Source organism: Spodoptera frugiperda, chromosome 20 (assembly GCF_023101765.2).
Source record: "Spodoptera frugiperda isolate SF20-4 chromosome 20, AGI-APGP_CSIRO_Sfru_2.0, whole genome shotgun sequence".
Lineage (NCBI taxonomy): Eukaryota > Metazoa > Arthropoda > Insecta > Lepidoptera > Noctuidae > Spodoptera > Spodoptera frugiperda.
Genome location: NC_064231.1, coordinates 8,599,797 through 8,627,627, shown reverse-complemented (window position 1 = coordinate 8,627,627; position 27,831 = coordinate 8,599,797). Strand labels below are relative to the sequence as shown.

At 33.4% G+C, this 27,831-nt stretch overlaps 1 protein-coding gene across 16 annotated transcripts in view; it reads right to left on the bottom strand.

Moving 5' to 3' along the window:
• The window catches only part of LOC118280701 (cAMP-specific 3',5'-cyclic phosphodiesterase), a 548,393-nt gene that overhangs the window by 82,954 nt on the left and 437,608 nt on the right, over positions 1-27,831 (bottom strand). The window contains exon 1 of one of the 16 annotated variants that reach the window (XM_035601114.2): positions 7,211-7,328. The exons of the other annotated variants lie outside the window; for them this stretch is intronic. The gene's annotated coding sequence lies outside the window, so the exon portion shown is untranslated. Of the gene's footprint in view, positions 1-7,210; positions 7,329-27,831 lie in introns of those variants that run through there. 16 annotated transcript variants of the gene reach the window in all.

Below are 27,831 nucleotides of genomic sequence, written 5' to 3'. Positions count from 1 at the left end.
ATTTTATAGTGTAGTAGTAGTAGTACGTGGGAAGTTACAATTTTAATATAATTGTTATTATATACTTCAAAGCAAGAAAGTTGTAAATCTTTGATGAATGTTAAGGGTTTGAGCATTTTATTTATGGGAAGCATGAGTTAAAGAGGTGTGCCTAATATCCACTATTCGTTATATCATGAGTCCAACGAAAGAGCAATTACCATAACCGAGCTCCATTTTATGTTTCTACTGAGAAAATATGAAATTTAAAGAACATTAAATAATTCTTAATGGAAACCGATCTCGAGACATCTTTTTCAGTAAAATAGATAGAATACTATAAGATAGTCTCAGAGATTGAAAATCTATAAAAAGGAATAAAGATTTTCATATCAACACCTTACATAATATGAACGTTTAAAAATAAGAACACATGTTATCATACATCGTGTAAATAAATAATTTGATACTCGATTCACTCGTGAGTAAATAGATACATATCAGAGCCGACACACTCGAACACAATAGAAATGTACTGATTAATATCGCGATAACTCGATAACTGACGGGTAAAATTCCATCGGACATTCTTATGTAAGGGTGTTAATATTATTGATGAAAATATTATTAGCATACATTCATTTTCTACATACATACGTAGCCTCACGTCTGTCTCTCATGGGGGTAGGCAGAGACAATGGAACGCCAATTGCTACGAATCTTACATACTTCTTTCGCTTCATCAACAGTCATCAGTTTTTGCATGCATGCTCGTCGGTTAATGGTACGTTTCATTCATTTTCTCTCATGTTAAAATGTATAATTACGGTGGAAATATGAGGAAGTCTTTCTTATTAGAATTATCAAGACTTCGTAGCATGGATGTACTACCTTTTCCGAAACGTTAATGACTAACATTGCATTGAAGTTACAGTGATACAGAAGCTCGATCTAATGGCTATTCGAATGATTTATTATTCCATTCGAATTAGTTGCATATCGATGCTATAGAATTCTAGTAATTCGGACATTCGATCTCTGAAGTCGGGGTCATTGCTAGATTAAGAAACGGTTAATTTTTTTTTTTTTTTTAAAAAATCGTTGCCCCACATTAGGATTTTCTCCTGTGTCGTGTGTGCGTTTACAAACATACAAGTTCACATGCACATGACACCCAGACCCGAAACAACTATTTGTGGATCACACAAGAGTTGTTCCGTGTGGGAATCGAACCTTTTACCCGTTGCGCGGCAGCCAGTTGCCCAGCCACCGCACCAACCGTGCAGTCAATTTATTTATTTATTTACTTACTAGTTTAACTCGTTATTGTATAATGCACAAACGTCCCATTTTTTATTTAATATCAGTAAGACAGATACAATTAGTCTCTATTATTGCAATATGCAACCTCTATCTGACAACTTTTAATAGCATACCTATTACAAACTGGCAAAGGGAATATATGATTATGAGTTTCTGTCATTACCATTAGTTGAAGAGTCATATATGTAAATGAATGTTTAGAGTTAATTTGTGAGCTAATTAATAATCAACATTTCCTTTGAAATGTCTCCTAGCAACATTTACTTACATAATATTAACAATATACATTGATTTAATTGTCTTTTTATGTTTCTACATGTAATGAATATCAATCCCATAAATTCTGAATTAAATATATTGCTTTATTATCTTGTAATATTACGTCAAAAACTACTAGGTACAATTTATCAGAAATCGGTCTCGTGTCCAAGTCTTTATATAAATCCGATCTTGTTCAGTAGTACATGTATACAAATCTTATCAAAGCGTTTAGAATAAATCGAGGTTCTTTTATACTCAAGTTTATGTACCTACTTTCGGATGGAAAATATTTGAGTACGTATGTACGTTTGATAAATAAGTATACATACGTATGTATATTTATTTGCTGTGTGAGTTTTCTTTTAATACATAGGTAAGAAGATCGTAACTGTCTGTTACAGTAATGTAATTTACAGTGTGTCGAATCAACTCGATGAGGTAAAGTCGAGCAATGTTGCAAAAATATTAGGAAGTGAATAGAATATTAGAGAGTACAAACTGATTTGAATAGTCATCCTAGTGTCAATACAATATACTACGCAATTATATTAATTAACTATGACATACCAATTGAAAATAATGAGTGGCTTATGCATTCCAATACCATTTGTAGGTAATCGATTTTAAGTGTTTAACCTAGTGGTATATATTTGATGATTGTCGCTAGTAATGTACAGTGCAGTGATAAGGCAGAGTAGTCATTGAAGTACACTTACTTATATAAAATACGACGTAAAACGTTATTGACTTTAAAATGAGTAAAGGTAATTTGAATAAACAACTTTGTTAAATGTACAATGTACAGCTGTACAAAAGGCAGTCGAGGGTCTATTCTAACAGCACCCAACGTTACGTTCGCTTTGTAAGGAAGGGGAGCAAACTTTCTTACTTCAAAGTCTTCAAATGTCACAACTTTTTTGCACCCCAACATTACTTTTGTACTACGCATACTTTATACGATTTCATTAACAATAACCGATGTAAACGAAAAAGATGTAAAAACTTTCCGTGTAACCCAAATAATATTTAATCCAGCCTGTAACGTGGGTAATTTAATTACTTTGTAGTGCAATCAATTCACATCACGAATTTCATTAAAATTAATTAATACGAAAACAGCGAGCGTCCTCGTGTGATGTAATACTTTGGTTAAGTAAATTGAAGCCAGATTTTTTGCTGTTGTAAATGTTTTAAAAGACCAACAGTGAAGGTAAGGGTTTGGGTTTGTTAGCCTGGGGCAAAGGCAGACTATTCGTTCTGCTTACGCACGTACAAATATATAGGTATATATATACAGGCCCGTCTTGTGCCTCGTAATAAGCCCAAGGGCGATGTGGAAGGAACGAAATTGGATAGAGTGATGAAACGAAAGTCGTCTCTCGTACAGCCAAGAAAAATATTCATGTTTTATTGAAGCAATAAAAGGAGTTTTGTTGCGATTTGAATAAAATGTTGTAGGTACGCTAGATGTTAGAACATGTTCAGATACTGGCTCTATGATGTTTATGGAAATTATCATATTGTCAGAAACATACGAACTGCACGTGTGTCTGAAGATGGGTGTATTACAATGTTTCGCTAACAACTGTATGAATGGTAAATGTGTTCCGATCATTTTATTCATGAAGATTTTCTGTATAAACAATAAATGTAGGTCCCACATCACACCTAATGTTTATTATCAATGATTCATGAATCAGTTCATTCTACAAAGCCCGATATCATGAAAGAACTATTATAATAGTTATAAATGGACCGCTCTATAAACCTATTAACGTATCAACGTGAACCTCCCTCGAGAAATGTCCTAGGAAGCAGCGATAACCCCATCAGGAATCGTTAAGTGGTTTCGACATTAGCCCCAGTTGATAAACTTAATACTGATGGGCTTTGGGATTTTCTGATAACAATGTATAACTTATTATAACGGTTTTAAAATATGCATAAAGTTAAAGAACTGTAAGAAGAAAATAGTGCATGTTCATTAGAATATCACATCATATCAGCCTATATGTGGCCACTACTGGCCAAAACCCTCTTCTTATACGGAGAAGGTTTGAGCATTAATCACCACGCTTGCTCAATGCAGGTTGGCGATTTCAAAATTATAATTAGAAATTATTAACCTAGGTTTCCTCTCGATGTTTTCCTTCACCGTTTGTCAGTGGCGTCTAAATAATCTTAGAAAGTACATATGACTCGGAAAAAGTCACATTGGTACTTGCCGTTGGTACGTTTCGAACCTGCACTCTCATGCATGAGAAGCGGGCAGTCTTAAACCTCTGGGCCACCACGACGTTAATTAGTAAGTAAATATAATTTCAAAGTCAATATTACACAATATTCTGTATTTTTTTAACGTTGACCAACAAATGATGATTGATCGTTACAACAAAGCGTCATTACGCTACTAGTGTTGTTCAACATACAATTAAACGCTATCGATCATTGAATTCATTCATGAGAAACGTAACTTTCGTGAATCAATGTTGTAAAAATAGAATCGCTTTGTTTCAGAAACTACGAATTGGAATTCGTATTTACGAGACTAGTGATGGATCTCATAGAGTGTGCTGAGAGTGTTATATTCCAGGAACAGTTACAAAGCGAAACGTTTGTTTTGTGTTTGTGTCAAAGGTACACATAAAAGCGTTTTGTCATCGACTGACAAGTAACCTTTGTCAAGTATTTTGTGAAATTGTTTATTGGCAGTGTGGTGATTTAATAGAAATAGAAGTAGAAATGTAGTGGTATTTATTTTGATATTTTCTCTTGAGTAAATATATCATGACAGATGTTAAAAATCTAGGAAATGTTGCCAATTGATTGGTGCTAATTAGAGCAGGATCATTTAGGTTTTTTTTATGGAATAGGCCGGTAAACGAGCAGACTGATCACCTGATGGCAAGCAATCGCCGCTGCCCATGGACACTTAAAACACCAGAGGCGTTACAAGGTTTATACTAATTACAGTCCAGTCACAACGCCCAGATATTATAAAAGATAATCGTATATCAGATTTGTTTACCATTAATTATGACTTATTGTTTTATAACATTCAGTTCTTACTCATTACTGCTCATTATAAATATAAAATAATTATCAAAATCCTCCTAACATTTAGACAGGCAGCGTTTACAAAATAATTGCTACAAATTAGATACATGCAGACATAAGCTCTCATATTTACATTTTAATACAATTTAGGGCACGTATCATATACCGCAAGTAAAGGCATATTCAATATGTAAAACCTTAAGAGCTTAATTTAAATAAGAACTATGAATAATACAGTAGTATTAAGAACGTGGAACGGTACGAGGTTCTGGTACATGAGGCTGAATGTGTTGAGAAATAGTGTTACCGGTGTCTTTATTATATTATTTAAAATATTTACATATATACGAGTATGTATAGGTTTGTTTTTTATGTTTAAAAACGAGCAGACGGATCACCTGATGGTAAGTAATCGCCCATGGACATCCAAAACACCAGAGGCCTGAGTTAGAGTGACTTAAGAGTGCGTTGTCGGCCTTTTGGAGGTTTTTTTTTTTGAGGAAATCTTCCATTGACTTCTCTCGCCTTGGGCGAGGCGAGAAGGAGTGTCAGACTTTACTGACTTTTGGAGGTTAGGAATTTAAGGTTTGTTGGGGAATCGGGGACTAGGAAAAAACCTCACTCACACGATGAAACATAACGCAAGCTTTATTTCACGTCTGTTTTCCGTGAGCCCGTGGTATCACTCCGGCCCATACTTGTGGATTGGAAAGTATATTAGGTAAGTAGCATAGTATGTTATTATTAAGATAGGAATCACAAGAAAAATGTTTTGAGAATCATGTGTGCTGACGTTATAATTTGGGTCATTAATTTTTTTTTTAAGTTTAAAAGTATGTTCCGGAGCTGCGGACAACGTACTGGGTTACCGGGTCTCCGGCTTTAAATCAGGAAAAGGAACGGGTGGTTTCGAGTCAGTAGGAGTCTGACATTCTCTCTCGCCTCATCCAAGGTGGGAGAAGTCATAGGATGCTTTCCTCCCTCAAGAAAAGTGTAGTACTATGAGACGAAGGTGTAAGTATATGTGTGTATGTATATATGTTAAATAGTACCTATATATATGGAACATAAAGAAGTATATTAGGTATATTATATCCTCAACTACAGAATTTATTTATGTAACTTCAGATGATAAAATGTTCCTTGAAACTTTTAAAGTCGTGGGTATCTTCAGAGAAAAATGTTTTAATATAGGTGTATGTATATTTGTACATTATTTATTCCACTCGTGGGCACAGTTCGTGAGTATGGAAATAGTGTTGTGTAGTACCTTTGTTACATGATGTTTATATGTATATTAGAACAAATAATTATAGTTGTAGTCATCGACCTAAAGTAATGATTCACTCTAGAATTGTAAAGTAACATTAAAAAAAACATAGTGTATATATAAATAGATAAACAAATGTTAATGACACAAGAAGTTATTTTAATTTTGTTGATTGTTTTAATTTATAGGTACTTTCTATTTTTACATAGGTTATTGACCTTATTGTTTATGAAGTTCAACTATACTGTCAATACAAAGTACTACAAGTATCATGAGATTAAAGAAACTAGTTATTTAAAAGTAATCTTCCACTAAAATACAGTATCAATATCTCCTAGATATTAGTTCACGACACGATCTACCCAGCCCGATCCTTTTGTGTTCCCAGAGTAAACCGATTACAAAAATATAGCCCTTATTCCCGCTGCGGTAAGGTCCATTTCTTTCATGATACCGGTATACTTTCTTATCTTACGAATATTGTATTACGCACAGAAACGTAATCCTTGCTTATAATACCTCTATATATACTGTGAAAGAAGCTTAAGCAACTTACAGAGGAAAGATACAAATGTATGCAGTATTGTGTTGTAGAAATGAACAGACATTTTTATATAAACAGTGTAATATATATTCAGAACTTGTAGCGTATACTACTATAAATCATTTCACTGAATGTGGAGGGCCTTTTAATGTAGCTGTGTTCAAAATCTCTCGAATGTAATAGAATACACGATGGTGTGAATGCGTATCAAATAAACTCTCATAATTATTATGTACGAAGGTCTGCTATGTATTCATTTAATGTTTCAGTTTTAATTAACTTTTGTTAATGTATGTTTAGGTATCTAAATGGCTACTACGTTTCAGATTTTGTAATATCAATAATAGTAATGACAGTCTCTACTTACAGACCGACGCAACTGCTTTAAAATAATAAACATCTTAACAAAAGGTTGACAATTCACTAATCTATGCTTTATATTATGTATGAATGTAATACAACAGCTTATCAAACCATTGCAGGTCTCTCAACAGCAACTATTCATCACTATCACACTGGCACATTGTTGACGAGCTGTAAACGTGTGCCCATTTACTTCAGTCCCCTATAATTCAATTTAAACAGCCGTCTTTGTGTACGTCATCAACAGCCACACTATCTGCATGCATGTAAATATAAGTAGACGGTATGGCATGCCATAACAAATGTATCGCGGGAGTATCGGACACTGTGTGCTGTCACGTCACATCAGCCACGTGGCGGCGGCCGGACAGGTGCGTCCGGCGGCCGGTGCTTGCTAGTTTATGAACAATAACCGCTTGTTTATGATAGAGAATTAACATCGGAAGCTCGTGATCGTGTTTAGACGATTTAGGGCGGGAGTCGCGCGTGACTGATCGCGCGGTCGCGAGAGGCACTGGCGCGCCGCCCCGGGCGCGACGAGTGACGTCAGAGCGTGCCCCCGCCCCGCGCATGCGCCCCTCACCCACCTCCAGCATTCTCCAAAACTCTTCACGAGAGCCCTCCACCTCGAGACCTCAACTCCGCTTTGGGACTTAATCGATTTTTGAGCTGCAGTTTCGCGGAATCGAGTACCTACTCAGGTATACCAGCCGACCATAGCTTTGTTTCCTTTTTATCGAAAACCAATAAGTACTGTACACCCGGGAAGAGGAGGTCAGACATATTTATGACGTTCCGATGCAGTTTGTTGTCCGGTGATTTTCAATCAGTTGGATCAGCTGATAGGTATATTGTTAAACATAAAAATAAACAAAATTATTACATAAATCAAGAACGGTAAATATAAGGAACCATTCTTCACCTACATTAAAGATTCTAAGTCGGCAATCATTTTCTAACTCCAGGACAATAATTTTACAATTATTCCTACCCTTTGATAACAAAAGTTTGAGTTTCTCAATTATTTTAGTGAGTGAATAACAGTAGTAGTGTACCACAGTGGTACAACAACGCGAATTTACCGTGAAATTGCCTTTTAATATTAACGCATCTACGTAGCACTACGGTGTCGCTACGCGATTGCTACGCGGCTACGTACGTAGCTCGTAGGCCGCATACCTAAGCGTAGACTAATGTATGCGTGCGAGGTTTGCTTTGCAAAGTTCTTTGTGATGCATGAACAGGGTCGTTAGGATAGAATAAAATAATTATGCTTAACACGACATAACATTACATATCGTCACGCCTTTTGATTCTGAAAGAGTAGAAAAAGTTGCACACATAATTTAATGTAAATTTTTCAATATGTACGATGAATCTCATGTAATATTGCAGAATCTATTGCCATACACTGTACAAAATTCTAAGAAAATCGAACCTGAATCCCCTTGTTCGATAGTCACACTTCTGACCACTCAAACAACAAGGCAATATGCTTGACATGTTTCATACACTGTTTAATAAAATTAATATCGAATATCTTTATCTACTTTAATTAGTTGTAATGAAATATTGATCAGATATATGGAATTTACAATATCTTATCAAATTCTATTAATTTATCGGCCAAGCTTCCTTAAATTGTAATTTCTTAAAGTTTTCTACTTGATACTTCAACTATTCATGAGATAAAGTACTATTTTGTAGTATATCACATAATTTAGGTAGTCTTTAATGTTAGGTTAATAAAACTTCTTTTCATGTGTTATATTATCTCATTTAACAAAGGCCTTGATCAGAATTTTGTATCGTTAAATGCTATTGTAAACATTATTTTAATTGATTGAAAATGTTCAGTATGAGATCTTGTTTTCCATTTCTGTTTCTATTTTTTCTTCATCAACTACAGTATGTTCTTGTTCTTAATCCTCAACTATTAAGCGTCAACACATCACAAACTGTTTTTCTCTATCATTTTATTTTGCACCATTTATCGTCTACGATGACCAAGGAGAGAGATGGATAAAGCTTATTTTTTATGATACAAGCCGATAAACTAGCAGACGGATCATCTGAAGGTAAGCAATCGCTGCTGCCCATGGACACCCGAAACACCAGAGTTGCTGATAGACTTTCTATATTTACATATGTTGATATTAACACTCATTTTGTCATATGATTATCATTTTTTTCACCTTGATAGCATGTGGGCTATTGTATGCTATGCTATGAAATATTTCACTGTGACCAAGTTATACCAGTTCTATTACCAAACAACTGTACAGTACCCAGAAAATTACACAATACCGTACAAAATTCAAACATTAACAACATTGGCCTCGAATATTAAAATGAAACAACTCTAAAACATGGTTTGGTCGGTACAAGACAATGGACTTCCCCAGGCTCACTTAAATATACAAACAGAACAACGATCTATTGAATAGGGGCAAAAATGTTACATTCTGTAATATTCTTGCGTCAGAGTAATCTTTTTCTAAAACACTATCTGCTACTCTCTTACTCAGAGACATTTAATGATTACTTAAATTATTCCTTAGTAACGATTTTGTTTCGAAAACAATTGCTAAGGACTGGATTGAGTAACCATTAAATGTCTCTGAGTAAGAGAGTAGCAGATAGTGTTAGTTTTTAGGGACTATAACAAATTCCTTTTTTTTGTAGGAGGTCGTAGATCCAGCATCTCGATGATAAATTATATGAGTAGTATTTTAATTACGGTCTCTCATGGGGTAGGCAGAGACAATGGACCGCCAATTGCTACGACTCTTACATACCTCTTTCACTCTTTCGCTTCATCAACAGTCATCAGTCTTTTCATGCTTGCTCGTCGGTAAAAGACACTTTTAATTTGGCCCTTCTTTAATATATTATTCTTTTATATACATATTTAATTATAGTACATTCAATTTGTTGACGATTTGTTTTAGTTAGTTGTGGTAGTCTGTAGTAGTACTTGACTACGTAGCTAAGTGGTCAATTGTTAGTTATCAATGTAATGAATACATATATCTAATAATTTGTATGATAGTCTTCTATTGTACAACATATTATATGGTATGTCAATGTAACATTATTACAATAATGTTATAGTATCATTATTACTATGAAATTACATAGTTTACATGTGTATTATCCTACGAAGAGGTAATGGTAATGGTACCGTAGTACTGCTGTTATAGGGTACATTTTTCGTTGATTAGTCATGTTTTTATTTTCATTGCAATAGCAAGATAGCTGATCTTTACATTAGGCCAGTCTCTAGCATTATTTAAAGTCTTGCAAGCCAAATTAAGTTATGTAGTTTGTTTGTGTGATTTCAGAAGTAAGTGTATCACAGATGATAAGATTAATAGCAAATCTTATAGGTATTTTTCTACAACTATTAGTAACATTTCTCTTGTACAATTTTGAAAAGAAATAATCAAACAAAGACCATCTTTATAGCGTACCACGTAATAGCGAATAACCGGTATTGCTGGCAATAGAAAATTATTAATGAAACTAGTTACTCTTTGAGCATCCCTCCCTGTATTGAAGAGTCTTCTCATTGAATACATCTATCTCTTTCCCACTTAGGACTTTAACATCGCCTCACTCGCTCATTGGATCAATTTTTTTCAGGTTCCAAGAGAGTTTAACGTTATTCAGGCTTCTTGGAAGGAATTTGAAAAATGAATTTCCTGAGATGCAATGAAACGCTATTTGAAGGGAAAATATTGAAACGTGTAGTTTTATTCAGACTACATCTAGACTTTTAGTGGATTTTACTTCAATGTTTCATTAAACATTGAAGTAAAATCCAATATAAAGTCTCAGTCATGTGTAATGATGGTTAATTTCATACTATTAAATTATACTAATTAACTCTTTAGACTACTTACTAAATGAAATCAAGATCAATGACACTTAAAATGACTTTATTCAACATAGATATACGTATACCATTCCTACTAATTAATAACTACTGGTAATCTACAAACTACCGTACCTTGAAATAGCATAATTCCCTTTGAACTGTTGGAAATGACCTCTGTGAATGTCATTAGTATGTATGTAATGCATCATATCATCCTAATTTATATATTCAAGTACCTGCACGTTGCCTTTAGCAAAAATGAGGTCAAGATACATTTCAGTTCACATGGTAGAAGGAAGAGAAGTTTCGCATTGGGTACTAACACATAACATTTCGTACTAGGTACATAAGAAGTAAATATATAAAAAAAAATTAAATTAGGTGGTTTATTGTCTAGTATCAAACGACTTTGGTATAAGTTTTCGAAAACTAAATTCGATCTTTTTAATTTTTTTTTATATAAGTGGCAACTGGAAGTGCGTTATTACTGTATGTAAGTTTTATCATGAATTGTTCCAAGGTGGATAAGAAACAAGAAGAGTAGATTATCTACCTATCAATTTATCAATGATACGAAGAGTATCAATAGAAAGAGATCCAACCTGATAAACATACTATAAATAGACAAATAATGAATATTGTTCTTTTATATTCAATTCAACTCTTGCAGTATGTATCGAGGCTACTACACAGAACTAGATGGAACTTCGATCACGATTCAATACCTTGGTAGGTCATGGTGATTCTTTCAATGTGTAAAGTTCATGGTATTTGTATTTTTGTTGTTGTTGAAATAACATATTTAAGATGCATTCATGCAGGAACCATATTATAGAATTAAAAAGAAGGTAAGGATCGTGGCATCATCCTGCCATTCCTTTTTGTTTGTGCTGCAATGCGGTGGGGAAATTATGATGTATGATAATAATGATTATTATAGCAATGTGCAGAGTTGGCGCACTATATACTTATAATACATGTGTGTTTATGTGTTTAACTAGATTGGTGTTAATTAAGTGCTACTTAGGATTTTCCTTTTTGTCTAGGTACTTGCTTAAACATTTAAGAAAACATTTTCGAGATCTGAAAAGCTACGACTACTTACAACAATAATTTCAACAGGTATAGTACTAATTATTAATTCGAATGAACTAAGATTCAATTATCATTACCGATTGTCAAAACAAGAAATGTAATCAATCAACAACTAATTAGCAATTACTAGAGATCAGTTGCAGTATCAGACCGAATCGTAGTGCAATGATATGAGGCAAATTAATGAGTTATATCAGTGCGATAATTAGCGCGGAGCGGAGGCTGAGCGCGAGACACACCCTTCCTGCGTTACTAGATAACGGGGAACTGCGATCAATCAAAGTTATATGCTAATTTATAGAGATATTATTATAATTTAGTCCTTAGGGTATAGGGATAAGAGATATACTCGTATACAAGATATCTATGATGTTAAGTAGGAAGGTGATGAAAATATTTTATTGCAAACTAATTAATTCTTCGTGTGGTCAAAGTCGTAATGATTAATAATGTACGTTAAAATGATCTTAACTACATACGATAATCAAAGATACAACATATTTTTTAATAAGCAAAATATATTTAGATTTATTCTTAATCTCAACCGAATCTGTTATTCTCATAAGTCGATTTTTAAACTTCCACATAAGTTTAAACTTTGTCGCTTCTTATGTAAAATGAAGGAGAAGAGTGTCGTGTTCGACATTGTAACTTACGATAACATTTTCGATAGCACGTTTGCAGTTTTCGGGGGAGGGGCGCGTGGTAATCTATTCGGGCTTTGTGAATTTTCCACAGAGTCCAATTTCATGTGGCTATGAGAAGCGACGTTGATACATTGTTATCGAATAGTTGTGATTGTTACGCTTTTGGTAAATGAGAACAAGTGCTAAAGTAATCTTTATGTTTTCTGATAATCTAAAATTAAGCTCTATTAGTTTTCATCTTACATGAATAATAGCCTATAAACTGAAACTCATCGTAAGTATACATTAAAATCAAATTTTATATTTCGTTACTTGAAATCCTGATTAAATCATTTCGCTGTAGGGGCCAGGTCCCCGGATATTCCCCGGCCGGGGGTAGCTGGAGGGGGCGGAAGCAGGTGGGCTACTGACGTCACACGTGTGACGTCAGAGCTGGGGGCGGGGCGCAGCGGCCGACGACCCACACTCACCAGCCAAACTCCGTAAACCAACAAGCTAAAATTCAAAACAGAGACTTATCTAACACAGATAGAGTTTAAAATTGTACTTTAAAATGAATCGCGGGCAGATATCGAGCTCTAGTCAAACTGTGTCTTTGAAAAGTCTTGAAGTCGGTGAATGCGGACTATAATTACGTAGCTTGATATTAATTTTAATTAATTAATAATTGACGTTGTCTCAATAAAATGCTAAATAAAGACATTTCGGATCAGATAACTTTGTTGAAATAACATTCTTACTGTAGATGGCGCAAGGAACACCAAAATCAAAACCTTAAATCAACTATTACAATATTGTGCATGTAGACTTCATATTATAAATAACAACAGAATATTATGATTAGTAGCGTGTGTCAAATGTGGAAAAATATTAGGCCTCTTGCCATTAAGATTATGTGTGCTCTCAAGGTTCTTTACCCCTATGTAACAAAGCTTCATCGAGGTAAGCTTTGACGTAACCAGTGACCATAATCTACTCTATTGCTATTGCCTACAATATCGACCTTGGAAAATGGACCCTGATGGCATATTGATTGAGCCTAATTTTGCAAATTTCAAGCCATTGTGTAAAATGAAAAATATTGTATAAAAATTATTAAATCACATTAGAATTGAGATAATATTGTACTTAAAATTGTGACCCTTTCTAGTGGTTGTATTCGGAACTAAAATAATAAACGACGACAACGCCATCTAGGAGCAGTGCGGAGAACTTGGAAGACTGCCACGTGCGCTCGGAAAATTTTCAGCGTTGTTGTCTTGAATGAAAGCGCTAGCATTTTCTCGGCTTGTTGGCGGCAACTCCCAGTCTCGTTCATAGATGGCGTTCTGTATGAATTCATTCAGTTTATTCTGGCGCTAGCATCGAGGAGGGAATAATCAGCCAAGATTCAGCTTGGAGTAAGACCTAAGGGTATGTTAGTTCATGCTAAACCTAAAAGGTGACGCTAGTGAATACACTTAATTTTTTTAATAGTATGATGTTATTTTGATTGACTATTTTTAAGTTAAGTTAAGTTCGTAGTTTGAGTTCCTTCATTACTAGATGAAACATACATAGTACCATTTAAAATATTCACATTGTAGGAAGGTAAGGTTTTCAAGCAGTTAATCAAGTTTTAATTAAACTTAAAATTGAGTACAAAGTGTAGAGGAGGCCCTGATAAAAAAATTAAACGTATACTCTCTCAATTTTTGTATAGAACAGAGCAATTTCATTTCTCCGAAATATTTTTCTCTTCCTAGTAATTTTTCGATAGATAGACATTTGCGGACAGGGTTATTTTGTGAAAACATTTTTAGGTACGAAATTGTTTCTTTATAACAAAATAACATAATAATACAGGGTTAGGGAATTCAAGACCCTCGTTTATGTTTTTTTGTTGAAGAAAATAAATATGGAACTGGATACTACATTTTCCTTTCACGACTCATTACAAAAATGTATTGTAAAAAATGAAAATAATGTATTGTTCACCAAGTAAATACGAGTACTTGAGAAAGTTATTGATCAATAGTAAGCCTATTTAGGTTTACTAATAATTGTTAAACATGTCAATGATAGTTAATTATTTTCACGATTATCACCATCCAAAAAAGTTCGGCACGTGATATCTTACATTTAAATATTTTAATGATATTTTGAAATAGTACATAATTACGTATGTGATGTAATAAGTACTTTTTAAGAGCAATTATTGCGTTGCCATCTGTTCAAAAACATCCGTCACCTAAACATCTATGGATCCAATTAAAACTTAATTCATAACAAATGACTAGAATAAGTCCTGATGAAAAATGTATGACGTTTCACAGACGGCCGTGCGATACGGGAGTAAAAATGAAAAATTTATGACTCCAGCCAGAAAATTCACAGAAATACTTTTTGAAAATGTTCCACGGAACACTGGGGAAAGCGGCAAATAAAATTAAGTGAGTCAAACTAAAAAGTAAAAAGGTTTTGCAGTATTGTCGTGCAGTCCCCTTTATTATTTGGTTTCGTCTCTTTTATTAGCATTTATATTGTATTTCGCTTTGTACTCTAAGCAGAACAAATAAGAAACAATTTGCATTTTTCAATACAAAACAATTTCTTTACTGTTTTGTGGAAGTTATTTATGATTTCCGTGTTATGAAAATATGATTGGATCCGTAGAATTAAAGATGGATCTCAGTGGCGTGCTATTGACGAGAACAGGCTTATGATGATGATGATGATGAAAAAGTGTTCTATTGATATTTTGAAAACCTAGGTTTAGGTATATGTTTTTTGACCTGGCTACGGATGGAAAAACATATTATTTTTTATTTAGTAACAGACATGCGTGCGTTTTAAAAGCCTCCTTGTTTTACATCAGCTATCTAGTTAAACAAAATTACACGAAACGGCAATTTTCGCTGGTACAATTAAAACTTTGACCCGCATTGTTAGTGTTATAATATAAACTTTAGTAGAGCCGGCTTCATTAACTTTTACTGCAATACATGATCGTTCCAAACTGTTGTTTTACTGGTTTATGGTAACTGTTATCGTATATCTGTTTACTATAGTTAATTGTGGGTCAGCCGAACAAAGCTGACGTTGCAGGAAAATACAGTTTGGGTTGTAAAATAACATGTTACTTATTATGTAAATATGTGATACGTTATGTGCATGTGAACGTACATAATTTGTATTGTGTTTGCTCTATAGAGGTAGATAGTGGTTTTTGTAATCATAAGTTGGTATTCAGGTGCTGCGTGTGATGTGTATGTGAACTTATCTGTTTGTAAAAGTCTCTAAGACAGAGATGAAAATTTTTGTGTCGACATAAAAATGTTTATTTGTTAATTTTTACCGAGCCTTAGACAGAAACTTAAGACCCTATACTTATAGTCGGTTTTATAAGAAATCATTTGACGTGACAGTCTGGTTTCTAACAATAACTTTTTCGTATACCGTAAAACATGGCAACTTTACCATATTTTAGAACAAAACACGAAATATATTTTTAACCATACGACGCATAGAAACCAAAACTATATATTTAGAATTGTAGTCTATCTGGCTCACTTTACTGTAATCGTCATTATATACAAACACTTATTTTAGCCGTAGTAAAGAAAAAACAACATGGGTAAAGATACCAAATTTTTGGCAACTTTACCTACGCGCCGTATTCATCGTATATTGCATATTAAAGAGTTGTTGAGGTACAGAGGGCTTCATCTAGGACCTCTTCGTATTATAATGCAAACAATATGAGGAAATCTATAAAGATAACGGCTACACAGACATTAGGGAAAGTTGCCACGGGTTTCATCGTAATTTACATACAAATAATTTGTTACGCTCGGGGTTGTCAAAAAAGGAGGAACTTTTTTATGACATGTATATTTAAAAAAAAATTAATAAACCTTAAACCTAAAGTAAAAAAACGCACAAATTTCTAACATAAATATTATTCCCTTTTAAACTAAATTAAGTTCTAAAATTTTAAGTATTTATGTTTAAAATTGTAAAAAAGGCTACAAAATAATGTTTAATCCTTGACTTTTCAATTTTATGACTTCACTATCTCCATAGCTAATTATAACATCACTTCCGTATAATTTTTATAGTGTCTAGCTCCGAGTTTTCTGCGGTTTTGTTTCATGGGAGCCATTTTGGCTGTAAAACAAGAGGTATTATTAAATACATTATATCTTATCATCCAGGATATTCACTATTATGCTGTGAAATTTAGGTATTCGAAAATGGTTACATACACACAAACAAGAAAAAAACATTTATTGCCAACCCTAACTGTAGGTAAAGTTGCCACAAAGCAGGCCGTGGCAACTTTACCTAACCTGTGTCAACATTACCGAAGCGATTATTTATCAATAAATTAAAGAAAAAGCAATTGCTGACATTACAACAGTAATCCCAACTATATTATACATACAAGATCAAAATTTCACTCACCTGTGACAAATAGTTAAGGCTCTGTGAGCACAATTTAGGAACTACTATCTTTTAGCTCATTTTCACGCATACATTGTGACGGCCATTACTGGCATAATAGCAGTCTTACGTCTACGCAAAATATAGTAAATATTTCCTTTTAATGTCTAAAAAATACTTCTATTACAAAACAGAATTCTAGTGGGTAGATTTTTAGATAAATGAGTTTATACCGAATACCTATAGTATGGTAAAGTTGCCAAGGGCCCGGTAAAGTTGCCATAGTTTACCGGAAATATATTAAATATAACTTACAAGTAACACATGTCAAAACTTAATGTCTTAAGATGATACGATCGTGTAGCCCTTTTCATGTAAGGGTTATTTCTCTGACCTCACGGTACACGTGCCATTTCAATGATACATAACCCATTTTCTATTGTTGATCTTACTCAACCCTCTGCCTAAACAATCATAACGAGTTGCACAATGTGTAAGTAAATGTAAATATCTTTGAAATTCAACTTTAACTCGTTGTCGTTGAGTATAAAGTGCTGTATTGAGTTCTGTATTTAATCTTTGGAATGGAAAAAAGCATTTTGGAGTTCATCGTATCTTTGGTTATCTATTATATAAAAATAAGTCGGGTTTTCCTTCCTGACGCTATAACTCGAGAACGCATGAACCGATTTCCACGGTTTTGCATTCGTTGGAAAGGTCTCGGGCTCCGTGAGGTTTATAGCAAGAGAAACGCAGAAAAACAGGAAACACAGGCGAAACGGAGTCCGCCAGGTTTGCTAATAATTTCTAAAACATACCTAAGGATGTTTGATGAAAATTGAATATACTAATACTCGTAATATCTTCATCTCTCTATAATATTATGTAAACAAACTTCGATCTCGTGGGGATTATGCCATTAACGTAGGGAAGCAGAAACAGATGATTGTGTTACAATACACATCATGTATAATTCGGTCATCAAATTATAGCGTGGAATATTGACAACCATATGCAAATCCAACAGAATATTCCGATTCGCATGTAGATTAAGTAACTAAGTAACTGGAATATTTATTATGTTATTATTACATAATTAATTGACTGCACGATTGGCGCAACTGGGCAACTGGCTGCCGTGCAACGTGTCGCGGGTTCGATTCCCGCACGGAGCAACTCTTTGTGTTATACACAAATTGTTGTTTCGGGTCTAGGTGTCATATGCATGTGAAATTATATTGGATATATACCAAGTTTTAATTAAAATAACAAAATATATACTTCTAATTGTGTAAATCACTATATAGTATAAAACAAAGCCACTTTCCACAGTCTGTACCAATATGTGTTTAGATCTTTAAAAGTATGCAATTACATTTGAGGCGTTTTTTTAGATAGAGTGTCTCAAGAAGGTTTTTATTTATCCTAAATATGCAAAGCCATGGGTTGAAAGTTAGTATAGTATATATACCATAGGTCCATATAGTATAAGAGTAGTATATCTCATAGGTCTATGGGCTAATGAGATGTTTTATTCAAATTGAAGAAGAGATTTATTCACCCATGCGCAAAGGATACTCTACCGAAAATCTCTCGGGTATTCCATGACGGATTACGGGTATTAGATCCCCTGTTTATGAGCTAAGATCTGACCACGAGGTGGTTAGGAAGGGTTGGAGCTTCTACTTCTAAATGTATTAAGGGAACATACTAAGCAGATATATAGATACAACTAAGTTAATTGTTGAACTCATGCATTTAGTTGAGAATGGCTGAATCTTCCCGGTTAATTATTTTTTTCGGATAGTAACATTAGAACTTAAGACGGGATATTTACCATGTACATTGGACTTTAACACAAAATGGTGGAAAGTGGGCCTGTACATTGTATAGCGGCATTACGTTGCCGTAAGTGCACATTCGGGGATAAATAGGCGTGAAGTCTTAAGCTATCTCAACTCATGCATGAAGTGTTAGAATGACCAATGTCAGTTTAAAAACTTATATTTATAGTGTTTGTAAATAACAGAACAAGGTTTGTTTAAAAGAAAAATTCAGCAGGTATTATGAAATATTATTAATTAGCTCCCATATTAGATATAAATAAAAATAAATATACATTTTACTATTACGATACATAGCAGTCCTGCAAATTATTATAAAGTTGAAATTCCTGGTAACGACATAAGCATGGAAGTGAGCTGGGTATATGCTTGTACGGTGTGGTAATGAGTTTGCTCCCTACATGGATCTAATTATATAATTTGAGAAAATTGAGTTTCCCATACGACTTTGTTTATGAGAAATAAAAGACATGATGTTATATAGTAATAACATTTATGTTGTCATGAATATGTATGTTATAATACTTGAACCTCTATCTTCACGAATGAAAGTCGTTATGTTATATAGTTTGCAGCATTTTTATGAATATTACTAAAAATTATTCAACAAGAATAAGCTACAGCGTATGATTATAAAAACTATAGCTGCAGAATGGATTTCTACCATTTTTTTTTTGTAGAGGTAAAATCATCCATTCACTTCTCTCGCCTTGGGCGCAGCAAGAGGGAGTATCAGACTCTTACTGACTAAAAACCACTTTATTCCTACTCCTGTTTTTGAGCCGGAGCTCCGGTAACCCGCTAGGCAGTCCGCAGTTCTACCATGCCTTATGGCAACGATTGTAAAACTATTATTATACCATATATAGGTACCATATAAATATACCTAGGTATCATTAAAGGTAGTTCAGGTCGGTGTATGCACTATTCCTATTTTTACTTATCGCTGCATTTATAGCTCACGCGAGGTTGTTTGTACGATTTATTGAGCTTGTACTCGTACCTGGCTGTTCCTATGTTGATAGGTCAGACTGAAATAAAGTGAAAAGCATTTAACTTTACTTACTGACGTGAATTGCACATAGTTCTTAAGATCATGACGATGACGTGACGTCATCATGAAGGATGTAATTTGTAAAAGGTTTTGACTGTGTCACTTGCCTTCAATTAATATATCATTTTCTTAGTAGTAGATAAGAGAGAAGTAGAGAGAGAGAGTATAAGTAGAATTTTTCTTTAGACTCATAACTCAAATGTAGAAACATAAAAAAGGTAATGTATAAAACATTTTTATGTAGCAATTTAAAATAACAGCAAAGCAATTTACACTAAATCAAATATATAAGTAGTTATGTAAACTACGCTCGTGTTACAGCTTATAGTTTCAGCTTTAAACTGTTCAGTAAATAGGGTGCAATTTTTCTACTGTTCACGCTAAATGGGCCGTGGCGGTTAACACGCTTTGGACCTCATCTGTTTAAGCGCCTTTTGCAAACTTGGTCACAGGTCATTTGAATGGAACGTTCTATGGGTCTTTTAAAACATCACGGCTACAATATCCATCACTGAGAGAGTTATACCTTGTATATACATACTCATTTTATACAATTTGAGCTTTTTGTACTTTGTTTTAAGGACGCACTTTGATTAACCGTAAAATTTCATATTTTGCTGACTAATTTAGTTGTTATTAAGTGAGGTACTTACAACAATTTTCGACAAACTTCTTCATACATATTTAATTACATTTTCATTAATAAACATAGCTTCATTTTGTATTTGTTGGCAAACTATTAATTATACGTAAGTAAAGGAAGACGGTATTAGCATTGTTTTATTAAAATATCGAGATATAATGGTTATATTGTTGTAAATATAATTACTTGATCTCGCTAGTAAAATATGTTTACATGTGTAAGGCTGCTTTTTCACTAGAGAACTGGTATGCTACAGCAACGGCTGTGGATGCGTTTGGCTTTTCACCAATAATATTCATTGGTACACATATCTTAGCACTGGTAAAAACGGACTCAGCTAAGCTATGTTTTTATATGGAAAGATGCGTGCTATGGATGTGTGCTATGGCTTCCCTGTTAGCGATATGTCACATACTCGAGCTGCACATCTTACTTGCATAGCTACATAACTAAGTATCAGTGAAAACGGTCACATACTTTAACAGCTAAGCTATTACATCTTCGCCCCATAGCTATTTAGCACGTCTCTGGTGGAAAAACAGCCTAATATTAATATCCGTCGTTATTATAGAATTAAACAAAGAAACATTTAATAGCTGCTATAAGTAGACACATACATATTATATGTATAAACAGAGTTATATTCTGTTTGTTTTCATACAGATTATGTAGATATTTAATGCATATATGAGTTCTTGGAAAATCACAGCACGTTGCTCTTGCTATATGATTCTATGTTTAGTTAAAATTATTTCGTATTTTGATACAGATCTCCTTATTATGTATACATTGTTGTTTAAAATAAACTGTATCTAGTATAATCTAAAACAAATTTATTCAAATATTTGTTCAAATATTAACTCCGATAAGTAAATTCGAATATTAGTACGTGACAGTATTAAATAAATTTTCCCAGAGGGTCAATTTATCTGAAGACCAATTACCCAGGTAGATAACTTCAGTCGGGCAGCCGAGCCAATTGCGTTAGCGAAGATTTAAGGCTAAAGGCCGGGGCTGGACGTTGCAATAAAAACAGAATTGCAGGTGTGCATAGCACGTTAGATTGCTGTTCTATGCCAACAGGCTTTGCAGGTTTTACAGCCTAAAAAAACGAACATAAATAGAGTTTTATTATAACTTTCGTGAGACATACTAAATTAATTATTACATTCCGCTTGCTACTAAGAGTAGCAGCGCGACAATCGCCGCGTCGTGTGTCGCGGAATGCTGCTCATGAATATGAGCTCTAGCATGGCTTGAAACTAGTCGAGTTCCTCGTCAAACAGTTACGTGAGTAAGCCGGTAACATAATAATTAATAAATAGAGTTGTTATTGGAGCTAGTTAAACATACCTGAAATGGATTTGTTTTGTATAAATAAAAAGTAAAGAAAAGAGCTATGTATTTATTGGTAGAACTGAATGGTCAGAGTCCCTTATAATTAATAATACGTTCATGTTATTGCAGGATAAGACACGTCAGCAAGTTTGAGAGACGCAAGCTCCAAACACGTTAAAATAAAACCCCATCTCAAAGGAAAATAACCCTTGAGCATATTTAAAAAAGGCCCATTTTCGAGAGCATTCGATAAATTGAAGTGTGATTTTGAGAAGATAAAGTGGGGATCTTCTGTGATCCTTTTAGACCTTTCAAATAACACGTAGGCGTAGGTGGTAAGAAAGAAAAAGCATATTTTTTAACCTGTTATTTGGAACATAAGCCGTGTAGTAATAGTAAAGTGGAATATATATTCACACATTAATATAGTAAATGTGAAAGTTTGTTTGTTTGTATGTTTGTCCGTCAATCACGCGAAAACTACTGTATGAATTTTGATGAAATTTGGTATACAGAGTATGAGCTGACTTGGGTGATAGGATACTTTTTATCTCACGGGAACGCGGGCGAAGCCGCTGGCAGAAGCTAGTGCTAAATAAATAAATCACCACCCGTTCGTGTTGTAAGAATCGACTAAAGACTGGGCCGTGTTGATCATTATGATGTTTGAAACTTACTGTAATACATTATAACTTAAAATTATATAATTATAACATTAAATAGCTACCAGTTTGAACTTGACAGTGATGGAATGACGTATAATTACAATGTACTTAGCTGTTGGTAATTAAGTTACCTTAGTGAGTCATAGTGTAAATTGTACTTAGGTTTATAATGGTTATGTTAATACATTGTACCTACGTATCACATATTCGTATTTTTTCAGATAGTTGACACATCACATCGTATACGTTTCAATAAACCATTAATGGTGTCTATTTATTTATTTCACTGGTGATAATTTTAGAAAAAATACTATTGTCATAGTATTATGTAATACACTAGTTATTCAATATTCTAAACCATTTGATATTTTAACCTACTTCATAATAGGAGGATATTCTCGTAATATCACATTCTTTTAATAAAAAACAAATATATATCTGCAAAAGACCCACCAAAAATGTAATCAGGTAAACAATATAATTTCAAAACACAAAGCCAACGAACCCCCTTTCCCATCAGATACCTCAGTCTATCAATCACTATTTTTAAAAAGAAACCTTTTGTTTTTTAAAAGTAAACTCAAACGCCACGGCCGACACAAGCTGTCCTATCTGATGGTAGATACAGTGCACGAACCAACCATTATCTAGATCACAGACAGGTCTTTAAGCTTTAAAATCCTTTGTAAGACTCCACAAAGATCTCTCTAAAGAATTAATGTGTTTCAATCTTCATGTTTCTTGAAGAAAATTGGTTTATTTTACGGAGTTACCGGTTGTAAGATGGTGCTTTGTGGTGTGTTTAATGAATTTAGATTAGCTCTTAAACTGTTGTAAGATTTCTAGTTAGATAGTAGATTTACATATTACATAAATTATCATAGAATTATAGTGATTCTAGGAAAGGACTTGTAGAGCTGTGTTTCCACAATGAATAGGTACAATGTTATAATACAATGTAATAATATGATAGTAAATACGACTGAAAAATCCCAACCGTAAACCAATGAAACAAACATATTTTCACTGCAAATATCTTTAATGTTCCGGAGCTGCGGACTACGTAACAGGTTAGTAGGGTTCCGGCTCAAAGCAGGAGAAGGAACGGGGTGGTTTTTAGTCACTAGAGTCTGACATTCCTTCTCGCCTCAATCAAGGGAGGAGAAGTCATTGGATGATCTCCCCCCCAAAATATCCTTAATGCGATATAAAGTCTTTTTGTTACCTAGTCTATTCTGTCTATACATTGTCTTACATACATTGTAAACTGAAACACAAAATGAACGAACTAGACCTAGATTAAAATCCTAGTCAGCTAGATACGAAGATTGGTTGCAATCTGGTATTGGAACGGTCAAACAAGCAACCAATCACTTAGGCAGGGTATGTTTTTGCAGAAGAATTATCCGGGTTCAGATACCAGAGCCTCTAGCCTAATGCCACTATAGCGCTTGTCTACTGAAAGAGGGGATGACACTGATAAGTGTGAAAATTTACGTCAATCCCATATAATTTAGTTATCTACTCTACAAGTAGACAAAAATAGCATTTGGCTACAGGCTCAGATCTGACAAAAATGTCTGTTGAGACCTTTTGAAACTACTAGAAAAATATAGCCATGTAATTTATGAAATATATCCGTATAATGGATTAGTATGAAAATTATAATAATGGATGCTTAATTACATTCTAAAACCCTTTCCCTTACAACGAAATAATTGTATTATGATGTAATTAATATCGTTTACGTCTAAATGAAAATGAACAACAACGTAATTAATACGTAAAAATGTTAAAAAAGTGGGACACCAACGGTCCAATATAATATTTTTAGGTATGTCAAAAGGGCTAAAGGTCGGTTATGTAAACAACGTCTGACTGACAGACTGAAAGACACGGTCAACTTTTCAATTATAATTTGGGAATTTGTTTCACCTTGTGTTTTACAACACCATCGAATATAATGAAGAAATAATATTTAAAAAGATGCATATTGTTTTTCATTTTGAAATCAATACAAATAGGTTACATTATATTAAGAAAAATAAATATTCATATAGAAAGATATCCTATTTTAAACCATAATGAAATACTTTAGACCTTTATAATTTATCCTACAAAAAAAGTAGAAAATTAAAAATAACAAAACGACAATTTCATACCTTAATCCCAAACATTATGCAGAATTACAATTACAACCTCCTTTTTAAGCGACGTTATTAAAACCATGTTTTATTATTTCTTTTTTCTGAGATTTTTGTTACAAAGTGGGTCAGCGTTATTTGCTTTAATTAGAGATTTAGTAAGAATTGTACAATTTCAGTTGGGATACGAAAAATGTACAAAAGATTACTCGAAACATTTAAGGCAATTATAGGCGGTCTGAAATCGGCATTGAAGACTAACCTCATTGTTTTCAGTAAATCGAGTACAAAACTGAACTCAAAATATTCATCATTAATAACAATTATCTTTGTAATAATTATATTTAACCTTTCAGTTGGAAAACTACTGGAAACAATAGCCACATAATTAAGGCTTCGGCTAAAAATAAAACAAATGCGTTCGATTCTACTTCTATGTTGTTGAAGGGTACTTTACAAGTTCGAAGCGATTTTAACGAACGAACCAACTGAATTACTTTACTGAAGAAAAGTTTTTGTTCCAAGACTAACATCTGTTTTAAAACCATCTTAGTCCTGTTAGATTAGTCCAGATGTTGATCACGAATAATTCTTAATTAATATTCAGTTAACTACATTGTAGTTAAAAGATAACAAGTATTACATAATTATGTAGTTCAAGCATAAAAGTAAGTGTGTATTACGTAGTCCTATGTCAATAAACGTAGCATGTTGTTACTACGGCGTAGCATCACTTTGCTACGATTTCGTAGTCACTAAGTTCTTCAGTAAAAATGTACCACGAGATTTAGAGCGAAGGTACATCATAAACGAGGCTTTTGTCTTTCAAGAGTCTCACGGGATTCAAATCGCAAATTCGGCACGAAGTTTCTTATCTTACACAGGATTTATAATAATTGCCTAGCGCTAAAAACGTAAGCTATTTTTATAGCAATACAATACAGGCACAAATACAATATTGAAAATGTAACCTTAACTTTAAATTATGTAAGATTCATTATACAATGTTTAGGCTTTTCCTTACCAATTAATGAAGAAGACAAAACATTCGCTAAAAGGTAAAGGTACATTATGTTTTTAAACAAGACTGTTAGTGTTAACTGTTCAGTATCTAAGCAGATATACATACGTTTGTATGTAGGTGGCATCTAAGTACACCACTTAAGTTCACGCAGTAACAAAGCATTCAAGGACCATTGTCTGTTTCAAAAAGGATCAGTCCTGCCCTATATAAAGTGACGATAGGTGTTCAAGAGGTTGTTTTAGAAATATGCTTCCTAAATCAATCTATATATAGCTCGTAATCCCGTAACAAATTCAAAGCTTAAAATAAAAACTCTATTTCTATTTTGTTCAGTTTTAGATTACAAAAAAGTATTGGTTTCCAATTTAGTTTTAAAAATCTAGTTTCATTTTAACATACGTGTGATAAATTCGTAAAATTGACGTGTATTTTTTCGATTTCGATTCGATAGGTATCAAAGGACTTTAACAACTTATGTTTTTACAAAAATAAAATCAGAGTCGACATTCTGGTTATTAAATCACAACAAAGAATCATAAAGTGAAGATATTGTTCACCGGTAATAGGATTTAGTACTCAGTACTTTATAATGTTTAGTGGGAAGCTTTGGTAATAGGAATCCTATTACAGGTCTATTGTTTCCAAATGTTTTTGATATACAATTAATCTATCTCTTTATATAAAAATCAATTGTTGTTCGTTAGTCTTGCTAAAAGTCGAGAACGGCTGGACCATTTAAGCAAATTGTGATTTAGAAATATTTGTGGAAGCCTAAGGAAAGTTTAAAAGGTGTAAAAAAATATTTGAGGTGGTACAAACCAGCTAGTTTGACATATTTTATTAAGTCAAATTTGTGATGTTTGAAGAATACTTACATGGCTTAAGATATAGACAATAAATAATATTATAACATTCATTTGATTGAAAATTTGGAATGCGAACCAGTTCCAGAAAACTAACAATCCTGTATTGAATCATATCATTACATTTTAGAGTTAAACACATGAGAAATCGCAGGTAATCTTAAAAATAGGAAGAGTTTTGTCTCATTCATCAAGTGGTTGGATTGTTACGCTGACATAATTATTTCCCATCCCTTCTGGATGTAACAGATGTTTTATTTAGACCTATAATATCCTCTGATTAGCAACTTCTTTTGAAATAAAAATCAGATTATATATGAGATTATTACTATACAATTGCGACCCTGTAATAAGTTTCGTAACAAAAGATTTTGTTAATTATCCACCGAGTCTACTCTGTTTTCATAACACTTCAAGCGTAATTGAATTTTCGGAATTTTTCCACCATTTACGAGTATATACAAAATTTGAACATCACATTTATTATTCTTTTTTGTGTGTTTGTACAACGAATGATGTATAACATCAGTAATGTGAGAAACTCGTTTAAATAGGGTAAAGAGAAAATATAAGAGTAACAACAAAATAATATTATTACGCTACCGAAGAATTTTCTTTTATAATGTAGACTTTTTACTATAAAACTTGTTTGTACGTACATTTACTTTAACAAAACAGGTCAGATTACTTCAATAATGTTTTGTATTATGTTTATTTTATGGAATAAAACATTAAAGTACAAATCGAATTGTGAAAAGTTGGATGAAGGAACGATATTTTGTATAGGTTTCTGTCTTCAAATAAAACTGAGGTCACACCTTGTTTTGTAGATTTACTCATAATTTGTCTTAAACAAAAATATGTTTAAAAATTATGATATACTTTCCTAGCCATAGATAGATAGAGCCGAAGTTCACTATCAATTTTTCTTTTTACTAAATCATTAACAGAAATTGTAACCAAACTGTATTTGAAACGAACAGACAAACAAAGGTACGATTGTCATTGTATTAAAGAGCAAACTTGTAGAATACCCGAGGCGGTGAGAACATTCGGTTTTGTTTACTCTAGCGACTTTTGTGCGGCAATAAATTATTCAATTTACGGGCTAATCCCCAGGAGATCTTTGTAGCTATTATTAGAGGACAGTAAATTAGCTGTCTAAGTACTCTGTAGTGTCCGTACCAGCTATTTATTTTGTGTTCAGTATCTTAGTACCTAATCTTTAATTGTTAATTATTTTGTGGTGGTTCTATTTGAGTGGAAATTTTTTTGGTCATTTGGTAATGTTTAGTTGGGTAATATTTGATGTGAGAAAATTCGAGAGTGATATTTTATCCCGTGTTTCAATCACGATTAGGCAACTAACTACCACCCCGTTCCTACTAGTGCATTTTGTAGATTACTTATGC